This window comes from Eubalaena glacialis, chromosome 4 (genome assembly GCF_028564815.1).
Source record: "Eubalaena glacialis isolate mEubGla1 chromosome 4, mEubGla1.1.hap2.+ XY, whole genome shotgun sequence".
NCBI classification, from domain to species: domain Eukaryota; kingdom Metazoa; phylum Chordata; class Mammalia; order Artiodactyla; family Balaenidae; genus Eubalaena; species Eubalaena glacialis.
The window spans coordinates 59,310,510-59,331,682 of NC_083719.1; the positions used below are offsets into that span (position 1 = coordinate 59,310,510).

At 39.0% G+C, this 21,173-nt stretch overlaps 1 protein-coding gene and 1 non-coding gene across 2 annotated transcripts in view; one reads left to right on the plus strand and one right to left on the minus strand.

The window, feature by feature from the left end:
- The window catches only part of HMGCR (3-hydroxy-3-methylglutaryl-CoA reductase), an 81,183-nt gene that overhangs the window by 26,831 nt on the left and 33,179 nt on the right, over positions 1 to 21,173 (plus strand). The window lies entirely within an intron of this gene.
- Positions 4,879 to 4,985, minus strand: LOC133091654 (U6 spliceosomal RNA). The gene has a single exon (XR_009700979.1). It is a non-coding gene; the product is annotated as a U6 spliceosomal RNA (small nuclear RNA).

The window sequence follows — 21,173 nt, forward strand, 5'->3', positions numbered from 1 at the left end:
AGTTCATCACATTATCACCTATGGTTGCTACTGTTAACAGCAGTATCTGTTAGTTCTCTCTCATAATGATGACTATAAGGTTGTGGTGATAAACAGATTTTTCTGAGTGCAGAGGAGCAGTTACAGAAGAAAAGGAGCTCAGGCCTTTAAACTCTCATCTTAAGTCATCATCATACAACCAGAGAGTTTCTATGGTAGCCCTAAGTTTTTCAATGTTTTGTAGCCGCTAAATCTCTCCTATAAAAGTTAGGATATTGATTGGGAAGGAGTGGGACCCTGAAACTTTGAATGAGTACATCTGTTTGGAATAAGATAAAGCTGAGATTCTTGATTCTTGAGACACCCCTTGCAGTGTGGGGAGCTTGCTCTCCTTGTTTGAGTAGGCTAGCCTCAACGTGCTTGAAAACCTGTACCGACTTTGCCTGAAGCAGGTGCCCTGTAGGGGTGCCCAGGCCCTTTGAGATCCACCCCCACGACCCTGTCTTGCCACAAAACCCATAACTAGGGTGAGATTGTAGACTGCTTCAGGGAGGTAGGTACAAAGTTTGACCCAGAAGGGAATAGCTTAGTCTCTAAAGTAATGGGAAAATTTTGCGAATTTATATTGGCAGAGACCTGGTGAATATGTGGATGAGTGGGTTTGACCAAGGAGGGTAAAAGGTAACACTGGATGGGCCAAATGTTATTGCTACGGGTGTACTTGCCAGCGATTCTGGATTTAATGAGTCAGCAGCAGTACACCTTTGTTTTTATCTGGCAGAGCCAGCAGTCCACTGTCACAGTCTTGCCCAAGGGATATGTCAGCTTACCTGCTGTCTGCCAAAATTAGCAGAGATCTTGATTGCCTTGAATTCTATAAAGCATCACACTAGTCCATCACACTAAGTATGTCTACTGGCCTAATGAACAATAATTTGCAAGTTTTTAGATGCCTTAATAAGGGCTCTTTGAACCCCATGAATATTTAGGGGCCTGCCATCTCAGTAAAGTTTCTGGGGATCCAATGGTCTGGAGCATGTCAAGGTATTCTCTCAAAGGTGAAATACAAGTTACTGCCCCTTACAGTGCCTACCCTTTAAACAGGCATAACGCTTGGTGGGCCTCTTTTACACTGGAGGCAATATTACAGCATCAAGATGTTGCAAAGAGCTATTCACTAAATAACTGGACAGATTTCCAGGCTTTCTTAACTTTATTTCTCTGTAATTTAAGTTGACTTGGCTCTCAAGCCCCCATTTCTACTGAGAGTAGAAAACTTAAGCTTGCTAACTCAAGTTTCTTAGTTTCATCTGGATTAAATTTCTTGTAGAAACAGAGACAGGAAACAAGGCACAGGTATCCTCTGCTCTTGTGTTCCCAAGCTCATCTAGTTTTTCATTTGTTTGTTTTATTTTAGTTGACAGTTTTGAGTGGGTAGAAATGTCAGGCTGCAGTGCAAGTTGCTCTTGTACTTAAGCCCTATGACCAAAATACCAATGACCAATTATATTCAAAGTTTCTAGGGCATGTCCATCTGGAGACTCTTGCAAGCACCAGTAGGAAATTCCCAGCAGATACCTTGAGGGTTTGGAAGCAATTTATTATCATCTCTTTTTTAAACAATATTAACCTGAAGTTAAATAACTTGTCTAAGGACAGACAGCTGGGAGGTGGTAGAGCCAACATGTACCCATGCCATTTGAATTAGCCAGCACGCTATGTTGCTTTCGGTAATAAACACACAGTACTTCAGTTATGGCACTTACCTTGATCTAATCTATGCCTAGTCTTCCCACTAAATTGTAAATTAGGTAACATGAAGTCATTGCTTCTTGATATCCCTGCATCACCCTGTAGAGTGCCATGCACAGAATGGATACTGCATTAAATGTAGGATTTGACAGCTACATCCATGCTCATGAGAAGTAACACTTACATGGTCATATGATGAGTTGAATTGGCAATCAATGAGTATCATAGTAGCCTTTTTCCTTTCAAACCCAAAGCCAAGGAGTCTTCTAAGTTACATTAGAATCATGGCATCTGTGTACCCATGCCTATTATCCTTCTCTCTTGCTCAGTGCTTTCCTTATGGCATCTGCTTTATAACCCACCAAAATTAAGGATGCTTCTCTTCTATGGGCAAAATCATATTCTGAGTCTTTTGACCACAATAAAACAGAAATTGTACAACCAAAAAACAGAGATCCGTTATAGGGTTTCATTCTTCTGGCCTATCAAACGCAGTGCCAAGCAGTACCCAGATATTATTCACATTGTTCTTGCCCTTGACCGAAGGCATAATTCTTCCATTTCTGACCTCAGACTGCAAAGTTAGTGGTGATATCACTCTGTGGGCATAATCTGGCAACCACATACAAGAGCAATAAGCGTGCAATAACAAAGTTTCACTCAGGGCGTAAACTGTGGGCCCAGGTGACACCCAAACATAATCCTCTTTTACCTTATTCAGGACCCTGAGAGTCAACCTCCTCCCTAATTTTTGTAGCAATAAAGAAAGCACAAGGCATGACTTTTCAACCAAGGGGTATTTAGCAGGGGATTTGCAGGCATTACTACTTATGAAAAGCAACATAGGCTTTGACATACTTTGCTAAAGAACAATAGACAATGTCAATCCATTTGCTCCTCAGGAGACAGTAAAATGACAAATTGATATCAGGAGGTCTTAGGCTCCATGGGGTAGATTTTTCTGAGAGTCTTCCATCACATTTGTCAACTATACTGTGGAATTTGTATGTCTTGTGAAATTTTTCTTAAATGCCAACTCCTAAGAATGAGAGCACATGTCTCAGGACCTTAAGATCGTCTTTGGGTCTCTGTGTAGGTATCACTTGATGGGATATTCAGCACTCTGCATCACCTGTCTGACTTTATCAAAATCTCTGGGAAATTCTGGAGTGAGACATGCTTGGCTCATTCATTCATTCAACACATAGTTTTTGAGAGCTTAGACTGTGGAAAACACTAAGTCCTAGGGAGTAAAGTGGACTATGAATGATAGACAAAGCAGGGACAAAGGTCCCTTTCCTCAAGGAATGTAGAGTTTAGTAGCAGAGGTAGGAAATTAGACAAGCAACTGCACTACTGTGTGAAAAGTGCTATAATAAAGGAGGTTCAGGGATATAGGAGTTAATCAGGGGAAAGGAAGGATACCCAGTAGAGGTGACATCTAAATGGACACCTGAAGGATGAGTTAGACTTTGCCATATGATAAGGAGATGGTGGGGCTAGGAGGTATGGGAACACTGTTTTAGGTGGAAATAACAGAATATTTGAAGATAAGGAAGTGTGGGAGAGGAAAGAAAATAGTGGGACTGGGCCACAGTGTGCAGGGACACATGTGGTGAGAAGTGAGGCTAAAGAGGGAGACTGAGTCAACAGTATCCAATGCTGCCAAAGTGTTGTAAAGTGCCTGTTGGGTTCTTTTTACACAAAATATAGCATACTATATAGAGTTTTCTGCAATTTTTTTTTTTTTTCATGTATATCTTGGAGCTTTTTTTCTACCAGCACATAGTGGACTTACCTATTTTTTTTCAAGTTGAATAGTATTCCATTGTATAGATGCACCAAATTTATTTAGTTAGAAATATTGATGAGCATCTTTCATGACTGTGAATGATGCTGCAGGGTATCATTTCGCCCACGAGAGCACAGCCCCTGCTTGCCCATGAGTGCTGTCTCAGTTAACCCCCATCTCACTCCCCACTCCATAGAGGCTTGGTGCAGTTAGTCTATTGAAATGTGATCCCAGGAAACAGGAGAAAGGGATTAGGGAGAGGGAGATGTGGGGAAGGAAAAGCCAATATTAGAGTGTGTTTTAAAGTTGCCAGGACCTCCTGAGACATGTACAGAGCACCCCTGAATTGTTCATGTAGGGACAAAAGGCTGGAGCATTTATCCACTGCCTCCCATCCCCCACTAGACAAAGGTTGCCCCTAGATGCATTAGTTCTTCCACTGTGCCAGGCCAAATTTCCCCTACAAAGAGCTCATGGAAGGCTACTGTCAGCTGAGATGAGTCTAAGAAACCATAAAACTGTCCACAGCAAGGTGGCTGAGGTATGTGGTGGGGTCATAGAAACATCAGTTATATTTGCCTGTGTGAAATTTAGAAAAAAAGGCACTCTATCTAAGCAGAGCCAATCCTACATTCTCCTTGCTTGGTGAGTAGATAGCATCTCTGTTTTAATTTGAAAAAGGCTTATTTTTCTAGGCTCTTCTCATCCCCACCCCAGAGCCAGGGTGTGCAACTAGAAAGGAGAACAGACTGGATTTCAGCCCCTTGGCCAAATGCACTCAAGCAGTGAACAACTTGCACAGCTATACTGTGTGCCATGGATATGTCTGTATGAGTAGGGTAAATTCCTCAAAGTGGGCCAGAGGTATGTTCATGGTTCTTTCCCTAGCTCAGTGGTTTCCTCACACATTTGCAGATCTCTGGGCACTCTCTCTGTACGTCTTCCTCTCTGGTCCTCTATTCACAGATTCCACCTGCCCTGGCCTCTGCACGTTCCAAACTCTATTTCCCAACTCAGGAAGACCACTTGGGCTTCCCTTGCCTGTGTCAAGCTTGGAACCTCTCTGTCAGCAGTGATCTTAGACACTCAAAGCATTCACCTTGCTTGTTTCCTATCTCTCTCAGACCACTGTTCTTGGCTGCCTGATGGCCAATATTTGGAAAGTCATGATTTCATATATTTGGTCTGAATTTACAGTTGTTAAGTATGAAGGTAAATTGAGTACCAGTTACTCTTTCTTGGCCAGAAATGAGAATCTCTGTATGTGCATTAAAAAAAAATTTTTTTAACATCTTTATTGGAGTATAATTGCTTTACAATGGTGTGTTAGTTTCTGCTTTATAACAAAGTGAATCAAAAATATGGAACGCTTCACGAATTTGCGTGTCATCCTTGTGCAGGGGCCATGCTAATCTTCTCTGTATTGTTCCTATTTTAGTATATGTGCTGCCGAAGCGATCACTGTATATGCATTTTTAATTTTGATAAATACTCCCCAAATTATTTCCACACTGGAGGTATAAATTTGTACTCCAACTAGCAGCAAGGCGTAAGGCCTATGTCTTCATGTTCTAGCCACAAGACAGAAAGTTTTCAAAATGTGTTTACCTTTGCCAGACTGATGGGTGAAAATGGTGTCTTATGATAGCTTTAATATGCATTATCTTGCTGTGAGTGATATTAAGACTCTTTTAGGATATTTAAGAACCATTTGCCTTTCCTTTCCTGTGATCTCTTTATTCACATCCTTTGTCCATTTTTTTCTGGGTTGTTGGTATTTTTCTTTTTGACATATACTGAGGTCCATTACTTCAAAGGGTCACATTATCAGTTGAAGGTCACACCAAGTCAGAGGATAATGCTGACATTATAGTGCATCTTATGCTACTGCTGTTTCATTTATGAAGTACCATCATATTTTAGATTTTATCTTCGTATTTCTCAAGCAAAATGTGAAACTGAAAAAACTTCCTAGTAGCTAAAATAATGGTCTCAATACAAGAGAACACACATGTAAACACATTTTGAAGCAGGAACTTTGAAGACAGGTACATTTATTACTATGTAAGTGCCTTGAGGGAAGGGATCAGGTCTTATTTTTATAGTTTAATATATTTTAGTCTCTCTCTCTCTTTCTCTTTCTCCCTCTCTCTGTAGATAGGTAGATAGATAGATAGATATAGATTGACATATGCTCTCTCAAGAGGATTCTCTGATATGCTACCCAGCAACTGATATAAAGGTGGAAATCCTAAGCTTTCCTTTTATTTTTATAACTTTGTCTTCTGGCTTCCATTTTTAGACTGTATTTTCTTCCTTCGTGTATGCCCATTGTCCTTGTTTTCAATCTGTATATTTTTAACCCCTTGAGGAAAGATTTAATATGTCTTCACTTTCATCACAAAGAACTCAGTTTTACCAAAGCTTTGGAAAGCAATGCACTTTTTAAAAACATAATTTTTGTTATTGAGATAAAATTTAAATATACTGAAATGCATACATCTTAAAGGTACAATTTGATAAGTGTAAATCCATATACAGGATCCTGGATGTCCACATCATGGTGGTGTGAGTTGTTACCTTTTTCTCTCCCCTTTGATTTCAATTAACTGGACATCCATAATTTAAAAAAATGCCTCTACGCAGCATGCTAGGACACCCAAAAGATCCATCCATCTATGCACCAGAAAGTGGGTGGATTGGACCACAGAGAAGATGGCAGAGCAAGAGAAATGGTGGTGGAGCCAGTGGCAGCAAAGACAGAGAAGGCAGAGAAAGTAGTGGCTGCTCCAGCAGCAAGCTAGCATGACTTTTCTGGCAGAGGAGGTGGAAGGTGAAGGTGGTAAGTGGGAGTGTGCCTGGCCATGCATGCTGCAGCTGGAGGGACCAGCTGCTCTCTCTGAGGAGAGACCACAGTGACTAGGGGGACAGAAAGGAAAGAGCAGTAGGCAGACAAAGAGAACTGAAGGAAAGCATCTCTTGGGAAGCAAGGAGACTGCTCATGGACCTCTGGGACCATCCCGCCACACACACCTTGAGGATCCCCCTACTAGGCCGTAGGCACATTCAAATGCTAAGTACACACATTCCTCCCCCACCCCTAGAAACATGGACACACTCTGCCACCAGTCTTTGCTTTTTTTTTTTTTTTTAATGCACCTTGGGTCCGCTCCACTGTGAGAAACCAAAAACTTGTGCTGTAGCGCCACCTTCTGGAAAGCAAAAGGAATACTCCTAACTACCAACCTGTTGAATCAGAATCAAAGTAAACAAAGCCTTTGCCTGCATAAGAAAGTTGTTCACTATTTCAATTGCAGCAGTAGAAGCTCTTTTTACCAAACACCATAAAAAGTCATGGTAATATAGTATCACAAAAATAAAATGACAGTTTTCCTGCAACCAAACCCAAAGACATGGAATATCGAGATGTAACCCATAAAGAATTTTAAACAGCTGTTATGAAGAAATTCAATGAGCTATAAGAAAGCTCAGAAAGGCAATTCAATGAACTATAGAATAAAATTAATGAACAAAAGGAGTACTTTACCAAAGAGACTGAAATTCTAAAAAAGAACCAAATAGAAATTCTGGAGCTGAAGAACCCAATAAATGAGATGAAGAGTGAACTAGAATGCATTGGAAATAGAACAGATCATATGGAAGAGAGAAATAGTGAGCTTGAAGGTAGAAATATAGAAATGATTAGGGTGGAAGAGGAGAGAGAACAAAGATTTTTAAAAAGTGAAGAAACCCTGACTCCATTAGAAGAGCCAACATAAGGGAATTCCCTGGCGGTCCAGTAGTTAGGACTCCATGCTTTCACTGCCAGGGCCGGGGTTCGATCCCTGGTCGGGGAACTAAGATCCTACAAGCTGTGCAGCATGGCCAAAAAAAAAAAAAAAGCCAACATAAGAATAATGGGTGTCCCAGAAGGAGAAGAGAGTGAGAAGGGATCAGAGTGTATTTAAAGAAATAATAGTTGACAACATCCCAAAATTGGGGAAGGAACTAGATATGCAAGTCCACAATGCTCATAGAACACCTTATTATCTCAACAAAAAAGATCTTCTCAAAGACATATTATATTAAAATTGTCAAAAGACAACAATAGAGGAAGAATTTTAAAGGCAGCCAGGGAAAAAAAGACAGTAACCTACAAAGTTACCCCCATTAGGCTATCAGCAGATTTCTCAGCAGAAACTCTACAGTCCAGGAGAGAGTGAAATAAAATATTCAAATATTGAAAGATAAAAACTGCCAGCCAATAATACTCTATCCAGCAAAGTTATCCTTCAGATATGAAGGAGAAATAAAGGCTTTCCCTGATAAACAAAAGCTGAGGGAGTTCATCACCACTAGACCTGCCTTACAAGAAATGTTGGAAGGAGCTCTTCTAGCAAAGATAAAAGTACACAAAACTCTAAGGTGATAAATAGTCAAAATTAGAATACTGTAATTTTTTAGAACAGTATATTAAACTCTTAACTATAGCATAAAGTTTAAAGGAAAAGAATAATTTAAAATAACTATAGCTACTACAATTTGGTAATGAAATCACATCATAAAAAGAGAAAATCTATGACATCAAATACATAAGAGGAGAAGAATAAAAAGATTGAACCTTTATAGGCAAACAGAGATCAAATGCTATCAGCAGAAAAGAGACTATTTTATCTATGAGATGTTTTATATAAACTTCAAGGTAACCACAAAGCAAAAATCTATAGCAGAGACACAAAACATAAAAAGAGGGGAAACTGAGAAGATCACCATGGAAAACTACCAAGCTACAGAGGTAGACAAAAACAGTGGAGAGACAAAATAACCAAAAGGCAAAAGATAAAGTGGCAGTAGTAAATCCTTACATATCAATAATCATGCTAAATATAAATGGATTGAACTTACCAATCAAAAGGCACAGAGTGACTAGATGGATTAAAAAATAAGACCCAGCTTTATGCAGCCTGCAGGAGACTTGTTTTAGCTCTAAAGACACATGTAAAAGTGAAAAAAGTGAAAGGATGGAAGATGATATTCCAAGCAAATGGAAACGGAAAGAAGGCAGGTGTAGCCATACTTATATCAGACAAAATAGACTTCAAACCAAAAAGAGTAACAAGAAACAAAGAATGTCATTATATAATGATAAAGGGATCAATACATCAAGAAGATGTAATAATTGTAAATATATACACTCCCAACACCTGAGCACTGAAATATATTAAGCAATTAGTAACAGATATTAAGGGACAAATAGACAACAATACAATAATTGTACAAAACTTCAATACTCCACTATCAGCAATCAATAAATTGTCTAGACAGAAAATCAACAAGGAAACTTTGGAACCATACTTTAGAACAAATGAACTTAATAGACATATAAAAAGCATCCCATCCAGTAGCAGCAGAATACACATTCTTCTCTAGTGTACATGAAACATTCTCCAGGATAGATCATATGATAGGCCACAAAACAAATCTTAGCAAATTTAAGAAGATTGAAATCACACCAACTATCTTGTCTGGCCACAGTGGTATGACACTAGAAATCAACAATAAAAGGAAAGTGAGAAGATCTACAAATATGTGGAAACTAAGCAACACACTTCTAAACAACCACTGGAGTCAAAGAAAAAAAAGGGGAATAAAAAATTATATTGAAACAAATGAACATGAAAACATATCAAATATTGTGGGACGCAAGAAAAGCATTTCTGAGAGGAAAGGTTATAGTAATAAATGCTCATATTAAATTAGAAAGGTCTCAAATAAACAACCTAACTTTACACAAGGAAAAAGAGAAAGAACAAACTAAGCCTAAAGTTAGCAGAAGGAAGGAAATAATAAGAATCATAGCAGAAATAAATAAAATAGAGACCAGAAAAACAATAGAAAAGATCAATTAAGCTAAAAGCTGGTTCTTCTAAAAGATAAACAAAATTAACAAACCTTTAGCTAAACTAAGAAAAAAGGAGAGAAGACTCAACTAAATAGAATTAGAAACAATATTACAGAAATACATAGTATCATAAGAGACCACTATAAAGAGTTATATGCCAACAAATTATATAGAAGAAATGAATACATTTGTAGAAACACACAACTACCAAGACTGAATCAGAAGAAATAGAAAATCTGAACATACCAATAACAAGCAAAGAGATTGAATGAGTTACAAAAAACACTCCCAACACAGAAATCTCCAAGACCAGATGACTTCACTAGAGAATTCTACCAAACATTTAAAGGATTAACACCAATCCTCCTCAAACTCTCTCAAAATACTGAGGAGGAGGGAACACTTCCAAATTCATCCTATACAAGGCTAGCATTACGTTGATACCAAATCAAATTATTTGATTCCAAATCAAATAAGGACACCACAAGAAAAGAAAACTATAGACCAATATCCCTGATTAGTATAGATGCCAAACTTCTCAACAAAATATTAGCAAACTGAATTTAAGAACACATGAAGAGGATTATATACCATGACCAAGTGGGATTTATCCCTGGGATGTAAGGATGGTTCAACATATGCAAATCAATAAATGTAATAAAATGAGCAATAAAAATCACATGATCATTTCAATAGACACAGAAAAAGTATTTGACAAAATACAACATCCTTTCACAATAGAAACACTTAACAGACTGGGTATAGAAGGAACATACCTCAATGTAATAAAGGCCATGTATGACAACCCCACAGCTAACACTATACTCAATGGAGAGAAATTGAAAGTGTTTGCTCTAAAAACACTAGAAACAAGGCGAGGATGCCACACTCTCACCACAGTGTAGTACTGGAAGTCCTAGCTGGAACAATTAGGCAAGACAAAGAAATAAAATGCATCCAAATCAGAAAGGAAGAAGTAAAATTGTCATTATTTGCTGATAATATGATCTTATAAATAGAAAATCCCAAAGAATCAGTAAAAAAAAGTCCTTATTTTTACTCATGAACACACAATATACTGCCAGTCTCTTAATTGTAACCTGAGTAACTCTATTCTTTATCAGAAATGTTATCTACTGAAATCTCTGTCTACAGAGTCACCCAAAGCTAAAGTCTAAAAGTCATCCTATACAAATGAACTTACTTACAAAACAGAAACAGACTCATAAACATAGAAAACAAACTTATGGTTACCCAAGGGGATGGGGTGAGGGGAGATAAATTAGGAGATTAGGATTAGCAGATACAAACTACTATATATAAAATAGATAAACTACAAGGTCCTGCTGTATAGCACGAGATATTCAGTATCTTATAATAAACTATAATGGAAAAGAATATGAAAAAGTATATATATATATATATATATATGAACCACTTTGCTGTACACCAGAAACTAACACTAAAACAACATTGTAAATCAACTATACTTCAATTAAAAATTAATTAGTTAAAAAATAAATCATCCTTCATTTCTTCTAATCCCTTATCCCAAATCACTGAGTCCTGCACATTCTTCTACCTTTTGAATTTCTCTTAATACATCCTTTCCATTCAACTCTTATTAATCTGCTTCAGTTCTTAAACACCATAATTTCTCATCCAATTTCCATACCGTCAGCCCCACTTTCTCATTTTTCATTCTGCCTCGACAGTGATTGGTTTAATAAGCAAATTTATGAAACAAACCTAAATAGTCATTACTTGAAAATGATTTTGTTTACACAGAAGACCTAAGAGGATCCATGGAAAGACTGTTAGAAACAGCAGGACTTGATAAAGTGGCTGAATATAATAAAACATTTTAAAAAATAGCTTTCCTCTATAAGGAAATATAAAGGAAAAGTAATCCTGTTTGTGATAGCAAAGAAAATATCTAAAACATCACAGATAAGTCTAAAAAAAAAAAAAAGGAATGTGCCATGAGGAGAAAAAGAGCAAATTTCAGAGATATATAGAATATAAATAAATGTCTCCATTACTTCTTCTCATGATAAACCCCTAATTTTCTAAGATAATATGAATAAATCTTTGTTCCTTATAGACACATCCTATTGATGTCCCTGGTGGAGAAGACTGAAGAGTATAAATATATCATTTCAGCCCATGTTAATATGGGGATTTATCAAATTCCCACCAGGAATTGTTTGGGGAGGAGAGTGCTTGACAAAATAATCTTAAAATTCATGTGAAAGAACTGGTAAGAATGGCAAGGAAAATTTTACAAAGAAGAATATTTAGGGGGACTAGGCTTCCCAGATATCAAAACATTATAAAACCATGATAAGCAAAGGTTTAGAAACAACAAAAGAATACAAAAATGAATAAACAGAAAAGGAAATTCCCAGACACTTGTATAAATAAACATTATAATATATAATAGCTATTTGATATACATTATAATTTAATTGGGAAGAAATGGATTATTCAAGGAACAACTGGGGAGAAAGGGTTGGATATTGAGAAAAGAATCAGTTAAGACTTTGACGTCATTTGTCTATTCATCTAATCTATTCCAAACCATAAAAACTGAAAGCATTTCTTAATAGTTCCCATCTCACACCCCAGGCCCCAGTCTGAGTTAAGTGCCTCCCATTTATCATACTGCATTGCAATAATTGGTTTACTTGTCTGTTACCCAATTCAGGGACAAGGAACTGGGAACTCAGACCAAGACAAGAACTGCTATGTGTCCCATCCCTGTTTAGTTCATATTAAATGCTCAATAAGTGTAGAGTTCATAACAGAGGAGAGGGAACACTAAGTCCCCAGGATTGTAAGCGAAGACTCCATTCAGTAGCTTTTATTATTCAACCAATGACTGATGTTTGGGTTACTCAAGACTTCCTTGTAGCTGTACAAGTCTAAACAACAGCAATTTCAAAACCAAGATATTAAGGAAATGCACACCTATATTTTTTGGACTAAAAAAAGATAAAGTAGTAAAATGAAGATAAACCATAATATCCTCAAACAGTAGAGGACTTTCAGCTACATCCAATCTCTCTCTTTTTTTAATATCTTTATTAGAGTATAATTGCTTTACAATGTTGTGTTAGTTTCTGCTGTACAACAAAGTGAATCAGCTATATATATACATATACCACCATATCCCACCCCCCTTGAGCCTCCCTCCCACCCTCCTGACCCACCCCTCTAGGTCATCACAAAGCATTGAGCTGATCTCTCTGTGCTATGCAGCAGCTTCCCACTAGCCATCCATTTTACATTTGGCATATGTCAACGCTACTCTCTCACTTCGTCCCAGCTTCCCCTTCCCCCTCCGTGTCCTCAAGTCCTTTCTCTACGTCTGTGTCTTTATTCCTGCCCTGCCACTAGGTTCATCAGTACCATTTTTTTAGATTCCGTATATATGTGTTAGCATATGGTATTTGTTTTTCTCTTTCTGACTTACTTCACTCTGTATGACAGTCTCTAGGTGCATCCACCTCACTACAAATAACTCAGTTTCATTCCTTTTTATGGCTGAGTAATATTCCATTGTATATATGTGCCACATCTTCTTTATCCATTCATCTGTAGATGGACATTTAGGTTGCTTCCATGTCCTGGCTATTGTAAATAGTGCTGCAATGAACATTGTGGTACATGACTCTTTTTGAATTATGGTTTTCTTAGGGTATATGCCCAGTAGTGGGATTGCTGGGTCATATGGTAGATCTATTTTTAGTTTTTTAAGGAACCTCCATACTGTTCTCCATAGTGGCTATATCCATTTACGTTCCCACCAACAGTGCAGGAGGGTTCCCTTTTCTCCACACCCTCTCCAGCATTTGTTGTTTGTAGATTTTTTGATGATGGCCATTCTGACCGGTGTGAAGTGATACCTCATTGTGGTTTTGATTTGCATTTCTCTAATGATTAGTGATGTTGAGCATCTTTTCATGTGTTTGTTGGCAATCTGTATGTCTACTTTGGAGAAATGTCTATTTAGGTCTTCTGCCTATTTTTGGATTGGGTTGTTTGTTTTCTTTGATATTGAGCTTCATGAGCTTCTTGTATATTTGGAATCAGGCTCCCTGACTTCAGACAATACTACAAATCTACAGTAATCAAGACAGTATGGTACTGGCACAAAAACAGAAATATAGATCAATGGAACAGGATAGAAAGCCCAGAGATAAACCCACGCACATATGGTCACCTTATCTTTGACAAAGGAGGCAAGAATATACAGTGGAGAAAAGATAGCCTCTTCAATAAGTGGTGCTGGGAAAACTGGACAGCTACATGTAAGAAAATGAAATTACAATACTTCCTAACACCATACACAAAAATAAACTCAAAATGGATCAAAGACCTAAATGTAAGGCCAGACACTATAAAACTCTTAGAGGAAAACATAGACAGAACACTCTATGATATAAATGACAGCAAGATGCTTTTTGACCCACCTTCTAGAGTAATGGAAATAAAATAAAAAATAAACAAATGAGACCTAATGAAACTTAAAAGCTTTTGCACAGCAAAGGAAACCATAAACAAGACGAAAAGACAACACTGAGAATGGGAGAAAATATTTGCAAACGAAGCAACTGACAAAGGATTAATCTCTCTCCTTTATTTGGTCGCACCACACGGCTTGTGGGATCTTAGTTCCCTGACCAGGATCGAACCCATGTCCCCTGCAGTGGGAGCTTGGAATCCCAACCACTGGACCACCAGGGAAGTCCCCAATCTACCTCTCTTTTTTTCTACGTGGAATAATACTATATCTTCTTACATAACTCTAAACTCCTCTCAGGTGTATTTCCTCATCTGCCAACTTTGAAAGGAAAATGCAGGATTCTTTGTCATAGCATGTTTTTTCTATGGTGGGCTGACAGTATAGTTGTTGTTATTGAGCATTTTATAAACATTCATCAAGGCTATTATTTTTCCTGCTACATTGGAGGGAACAGCTACAATGCATTCCAAAGAACCGTGCATCCTCATGATGGTACAATGGAACAACCATGCCTAGTTGTGTCGGGTACAGGGGAGGGGAGACCGTGTTCTACTAGATTTCCAAACAGCTTAACAGCAGCAACAGTGATGTTTGTAGGTGTGATAGTGGTGGTGGTAGGGGGTTTTATTTTGTTTTGTTTTAATATTTATGTGTTTTGGCAAGATCTTTTTTTTTTTTTTGCAAGCTGACAGGTGGACTGTTCTTTGATGGCTTTACTGTTACATAGAAGGAAAAGTTTTTTGTGTTAATAATCAGGCCACCAAAGGAAATTCAGAAAGAAAATCCATGCAGCAGAGCACGCTTTCCTTTTACCTGTATAATCCCTCACTGAAGGAAGCTGCATGATCTTTAGCTTGTTATTCTCCTCAGGATGGTGACCCTTCCCAAACTGAAGACAATATTCATGAGCAGATGACATAGGTAGCCTAGAGAGAGAAGTTGAATGAGAGGGAGAGCTCGTGGCTGATAGTTGGGAAAAAAAGGATTAGGGAGAAGTCTAATGAGGATAGTAGATTGACTAAGGCTCCAAAGCCTAAATGAGGTGTCCCTGTTTCTGTCACAACTTGATGGGCCCTTGCATTTATGGTGACACAAAGTCTCTCTGTTCCTGTCTTCTTACTACCAATCAACCACCTCACCCTCCACCTCAGGTCTACTACTTACTCATAGTTTCTGCTTTATCATGGCTTCTATGTGCTGTGTTCTGAGTCTTTTGGATTCTGCTCCTGCCACCAACTGCTTGGCTCCTTCCTCAGACCTATAGTTCAAAATTTCCTAGGAAGAGAATTGGCTTAACCAAACATTGTCCCCATTAGAATAGAGTTTTCCTATCAGGGCACTTAATAATCATAGGGCTGAGGCAACCTATGGATTAAGGAAATACCTAGGACTTATACAGTCAGCAAGATCTTCGTGGGGGAAGGTTCAATACTGCAATGTAGAAGGGGCCTTTGGACAAAGCCATAGCCTGTGGCTTGTCTGGTACTACAATATAGAAGGAAGAACTTGGGAAAGTGGGAAGGAGGGGGAGTCACAACTTAGATTTTGGTCTTGTTTCATTAGTTGTCTGTAGTCTGTCCCCATAGATATGTCCTGCAGGCTGAGGGAAGTTCTGGGCCTGAAGGTTGGGAGTTTCGGCAGCATTTTTCATGTCTCTTGTAGTACCTACTTTATTATAATTATCAATTTACTTGTTTCAAAACACCAGATTGTTAGCTCCTTGAAGCCCAATATTTGGTCTTATTTACCTTTGTGCCTTCAGTGCCTGACACAGAGGAAATGTTTAATAACTGTCTATTGAATGAATGAACGGTTGTGGTTTGGAACCTGAACATTAAGAATGTTTCAGAGTAAGTTGATAGAGATCATACTATCATGGTATTTTCCCTATTTTGTACTTGAAAAATATTAGCAGGAAAGACACATTTCATCTTTTGAAATCTTTCATACAATTTACATAATCTTAATTCAACAAATGTCTTAGCTTACATTGTCTTTACATATTACGTTCTTTTTTCCATTTACCATTCTTTTGTATGTGGATTTCTAAATAATGATGTAGCCACATAGCAGATATTTTTATGAACTTCCATGGTCTTAATATATCATTGTCTACTTAACCACGTGCCAGTTGTTAGATGTTGGCAGATGTTACAGTGTCCGTTAGCATAAAGAACTAGGATTCAATCAAATATTCACACATTGCAGTTGGTTGTCTCTTTAGTCTCTTTTAATCTAGAACAGTCCCTTCTCCTTTTTCTTTTAAAATGAGTTTTACTTTTGGGACTTCCCTGGTGGTCCAGTGGCTAAGACTCCACACTTCCAATCAGGGGGCCCGGTTCGATCCCTGGTCAGGGAACTAGATCCCACATGCCGCAACTAAGAGTTCGCATGCCACAACTAAGATCCAGCACAGCCAAATAAATAAATAAATATTAAAAATAAATAAATAAAATTTTTAAATGAGCTTTACCTTTTGAAGTCAGACCATGTTTTAAGACCATCCTTTAAACTTATTCCCCACCTCAGAAGTAGCACAATCCATTGTCTTGCACTTGTACTATTGCAGTTACCTCCTCACTCAAGTCTTGGCTCCATCTCTCCAATCTTGTCAACAAGATTATTTTTCTAGAGAACATCCCATATCACCTTCCAAATCAGGCCTGGTGAACAAAGCCCTGCATCCTCCATGCAAATATGAGTTGAGCTGGGTCTACCAGCATGAGTCTCAAGACTTTGACGGAAGCTACCAGACACTACTCTTCTCTTCTTGCTAGACTTGAACTTGACAGCTTTTGAGGCTGGAGTGCCCACAGACATCTTGCCACCATTAGGGAGAGCCTGGGGACACTGGGGCTGCACTTGGAGCCAGAAAAAGAAGCCAACATGGCAGAAGGCAGAGCAGAGAACTAGAGAGAAATAAACCCTGGGAATATCTTTGGAGGCCTGAATCTAACTGAATAGAAGTCAGATCTTACTCCTGGACTTTTCAGTAATGTGAACCAATAAATTCCCTTTTGGGAGCAAGCCAGTTTGTGTTGGGTTTCCTATCACTACGTTCCAAAGAGTCCCAGTAGATGTATGTTTTAAAAATTTACTTTCACAATAATCACTGATTCTTAGTGACTCTTGGAACTTGAGCCTGAGCACCGTCATTTATCAACATCCCACCGTCTTCTTTCTGAATACTTGTTTTGTTTCATTTGCAGAGCTCTTCACTTCAAGGAGAGCAACTTACGCTTATGTTAGCTGATCTTTTTATGGCCTACCTGTTTATATTCTATTATCTACTTGCTTTAATTGATTTGTTTTTTCACTCTGCATTTTCGTTGGTATCTCAAGCCTTTCTCTTTATCAGCAATTCTATATTTAATCCTCTCTAGTCAGTTCCTTGATATTTATAATTTATTTTATTTATTATAATAAAACCATTATAATGGTTTTATTTTGGGACTCAATTCATTTCCATAGCATTGAAATCTCCTTCTTCAGCCCATTCTGTTATTTTACCATGTAGTCTTTGAACTTTGCTTTATTGAATTTATATTATTAATAATATTAATTGTTCTAGATTATTAATTGTTCTAAAATGAGAAAGTTTGAGAGACATTTCTTCTTTTCCTGAGTTATATTGTCTTCTAGAGTGGATTTACTTTACGTCTTTTGCTTGCTAGCTTCCTTAATTTAATTCACTTATTGTTTTCTTATAGTATGTTTCTCTAGTTGCCATGCCATTGCTTTTCTTCTTGCTCATGTTTGAAGTGGGCTACCATGTCTAGACTCTAGAGCAGTGGTTTTTAACTCAGGGTGATTTTGCACCCCAGAAAATATGGGGATATTTTTGGTTGTCACACCCGGGGCAGGAGTGGGGGTGGTGGTGTTTGCTACTGACATTCAATAGGTAGAGGTCAGGGATGCTGCTAAACATTCTACACTGCACAGGGTACCCCACTCCCCTGCAACCAAGAGTTATATGCCCCAAAATGTTAAGTGCTCAAGTTGAGAAACCCTGCTCTAGGGCCTTCTGTTCATCTGATGTCTGATCTATGATATGAAGGAATTGTCCTTGTTACTCTTCCATATTTGTCTTCCTTTAAAAAGAAGAACTTTCAAGCTGAACACTGGGTTCTACTCATTTCTCTCTAGAACTGAAGGGGAGAAGGGAGAGTCCTTCTGGGGCTGCATGCACCTGTTATTATGGTACCTGGGCTTTGCCCTATTTTCTGAGATTTCTTATAACCAGGAAGCCTCTACCTGGTTGGAGCAGCATCTATTCCTGTGGCTTCAGATCACGTCCCGAATTCAGCATGAAACCAAGAAAATGATGAGCCCAGGCAGTTCTTCCTGCCTCTGTTGACATCCTGTGGTGATAGTGGCTTCTCTCTAGGGTTCCCTGGTCTATCTACTGACCACCTCAGTCCATTTCTCTCCTAACTGAAAGTTATTAAGAAATATTGGATCAAATAACCTAATTCCTCCATCTTGCTTAATTGGGATGGGCTGGGATAGGAATGAAGAGGGGGGTTAGAGGTAAAAATCTTCTCTTTGGTTCCTTGGTCACTACTTTTCAAAATTTATGACCTAAAGTTGTTTCCTTGCTTTATTGCTACTGGTGAAATTTTTTCATCTCTCTCTCTCTCTATCTTGTGAAGATTTTGTCAGGTAGTAAGAAAAGGAGATTTTTGTGTTCTGCCCATCCTCTTTCTCCCCAGTTTTCCTACTATAGCAATAGGTATTAAGATATCCCAGACCCAATATTTTATTATCCTGATATTACTTTATTTTTGATCTTGGATGGCTACAAAACCAGGCCCACCAGGAAGCACTAGGTCTGGGCACTGGGTGACAGTGAGGAGCTTTATAAACAAGGAATCATGATCATTTGAAAACTTTTCTAGAAAAGGTTTGTAAATACCATCTAACCAGAAAAAAAGAAAAGAAATCAATTTTGAAACAGACAGGTCAGATGGGATTCTTTTCCAAGAAATCAGGCAAATCTGGCTGAGAAATAGCAATAGGGTCCTCAGGGATTGACCCTCAGACAATAGGTGCTCAAGAGACTGCTTTCCTCACATGCCTTTAATAAGTCTTTCTTTCCTTTGGGGCATGTAATACCTCTGTCTCTAATCTGGTCTGCTTCAAAGATTGTCCCAGTCTAATTCCACCAAGCTTTCTTAGGTATTTATAGAACAAGGACACTGGATGGGAGGAGGGAAAGAGATGTCTGAACCTCTGCTTTCTTGAAAGCGCAGCTTTCCCACCCTGATCCTAGTTAGGTTTTCTCTATTTCTGTGCTCTGCCTTCCCGACTCCCAGCTTGCTGTGTTTTCTTCTTCTGAGCAACAAATCAATATACTCACTTCTCAAATATAGTTTTCAAAACATATGGAAGAATCCACAAACTCTGTGCCTCGGAATCCAATCTTTCTGCCCTCAAACATGCATGGCACACAGCTGTGCAGACAGCGTGTTTTGATCACTGGCGAGAGCTTTGTACCTTCCAACGATTACCTTTGCTAACAGTCATTCCCTGAGAAAGGCAGCTTGAGGGCACCATCTGTCAATAGACGCTGTCTTCCCACCTGCACAATGCCCCAGGGAGAAAGGCTGAGGGAAGAGGTATCTCCACACAGACAGCCCAGTCAAGAGCCAAAACACCCTGGCAGGATCTTGGGCCACAAAAACACTTATGCTCCCTATAAGTGCTGCATTTGGAACATCTCAGCAATTTGTCAGACTCAAGTCAATACAGAGCTAGCAGCCGGACATAAATATCCATTTCTCACAGCCAGGAGAGGGTCAGCTCCACAAGTGCTGTTTATATGTGCCTTTGGCTTACTGGTTTCACTTCCACAGCTACAGTTCATGAGAGATCATAAAGCTGGCCTAAAGCAGATGGGAGAAATTTCTGGCAGTGTGGGCCAAGAGAGCGGAAGATAAAGAGGCAGGAAATGCTGTAGCACCTTTCTCCCCAGCTGCCTCCCAAACACTGATGTTCCTGGAAGGCCCTGAAAAATTCAAGAAATTCTGAGAATTTCTCCATCTGTTTAATTCCATATCTATATGAGCTACCATAAATTGGTAGGAAAATAATTTTGCAATTATGTTTTTCTTGCAATTCAACCAGTAGCTAACCCACTTGGGGTAAGCGGAGGAGATGTGACCAAATCAGATGGTCAGACCCTCATCATCCCTGGAGTGTCCTCTGGTTTCTGAAAGGTGGGAACCTGACTCTGTTGCAGACTCATGTAAGGTGTTTGGCAGCTTTTAGCAAATTGGTTAATTGGCAAATTGGCTTTTGAAGAAATTATTTTCAGGGACATGACCTAGAGCCCACTTCTCTCCCAGACACTGGTCCCTCATCACCCACTCTGGCCCTTAGCATGTCACCCATTCCGGGCTCTGACACTGACAACCTGCTCCAGCTCCTAGTCTGCTTCCCAGGCCTTTGACCTCAACTCACAGCTGGCCAAAACCAGCCACCTCAGAGCCATTAATCAACTTGCCTGACTTGCCTTAGGCCCTTCTAAACTTTTTCATCCTTAGCTATCATCCTTGATCTCTCAGAATCACTGTCTCTGTCTTTCTCAAAGCTGGTTGTCGCTTTTAATTCCACCACCACCTGGTCCTGTTGACTCATTCTTCCAGTTCAAGGCTGCTACCCTCTGGCAGAGTAAGCTGGCCCTCCATTTTCATAGTGGGAAGCCTTCAGAGTCATTCTAACTCATCCTCTCCATTTTTTGTTCTATTGGTGTCTCTGAGCTGTTTTTACTTACAACACTTCTGACACCAAATGTGCAGTGTCTTTTCTGACACCACTTCTCCAACTCTCCTACACCAGCTGGCTGACCTGCAGTTCAATTTAATTCTGATGCTATCGACCTGGAATTAGAATCAGAGCCCACAAGCTAAGGGCTCAGTCCCACAAGACTGCCCCATTTCAAACGCTAGTCTCAAGTCCCAGGTTGTCACAGGTGCTTCTGATCGACTGGTTATAAATTTGGGGGTTCCCATAAACTCTTCCTCAGGTTCGATAATTCACTAGAATGACTCACAGAATGCAGGAAAGCACATTTATTGGTCTATTATAAAGGATATGACTCAGGAATAGTCGAATGGAAGATATGCGTAGGGCAGCGTTTGTGGGAGAGGGGGCTCAGAACTTCCACTTCCATGCCCTCTCTGGGCGCACCACCCTCCCAGCACCTTGATGTGTTCAGC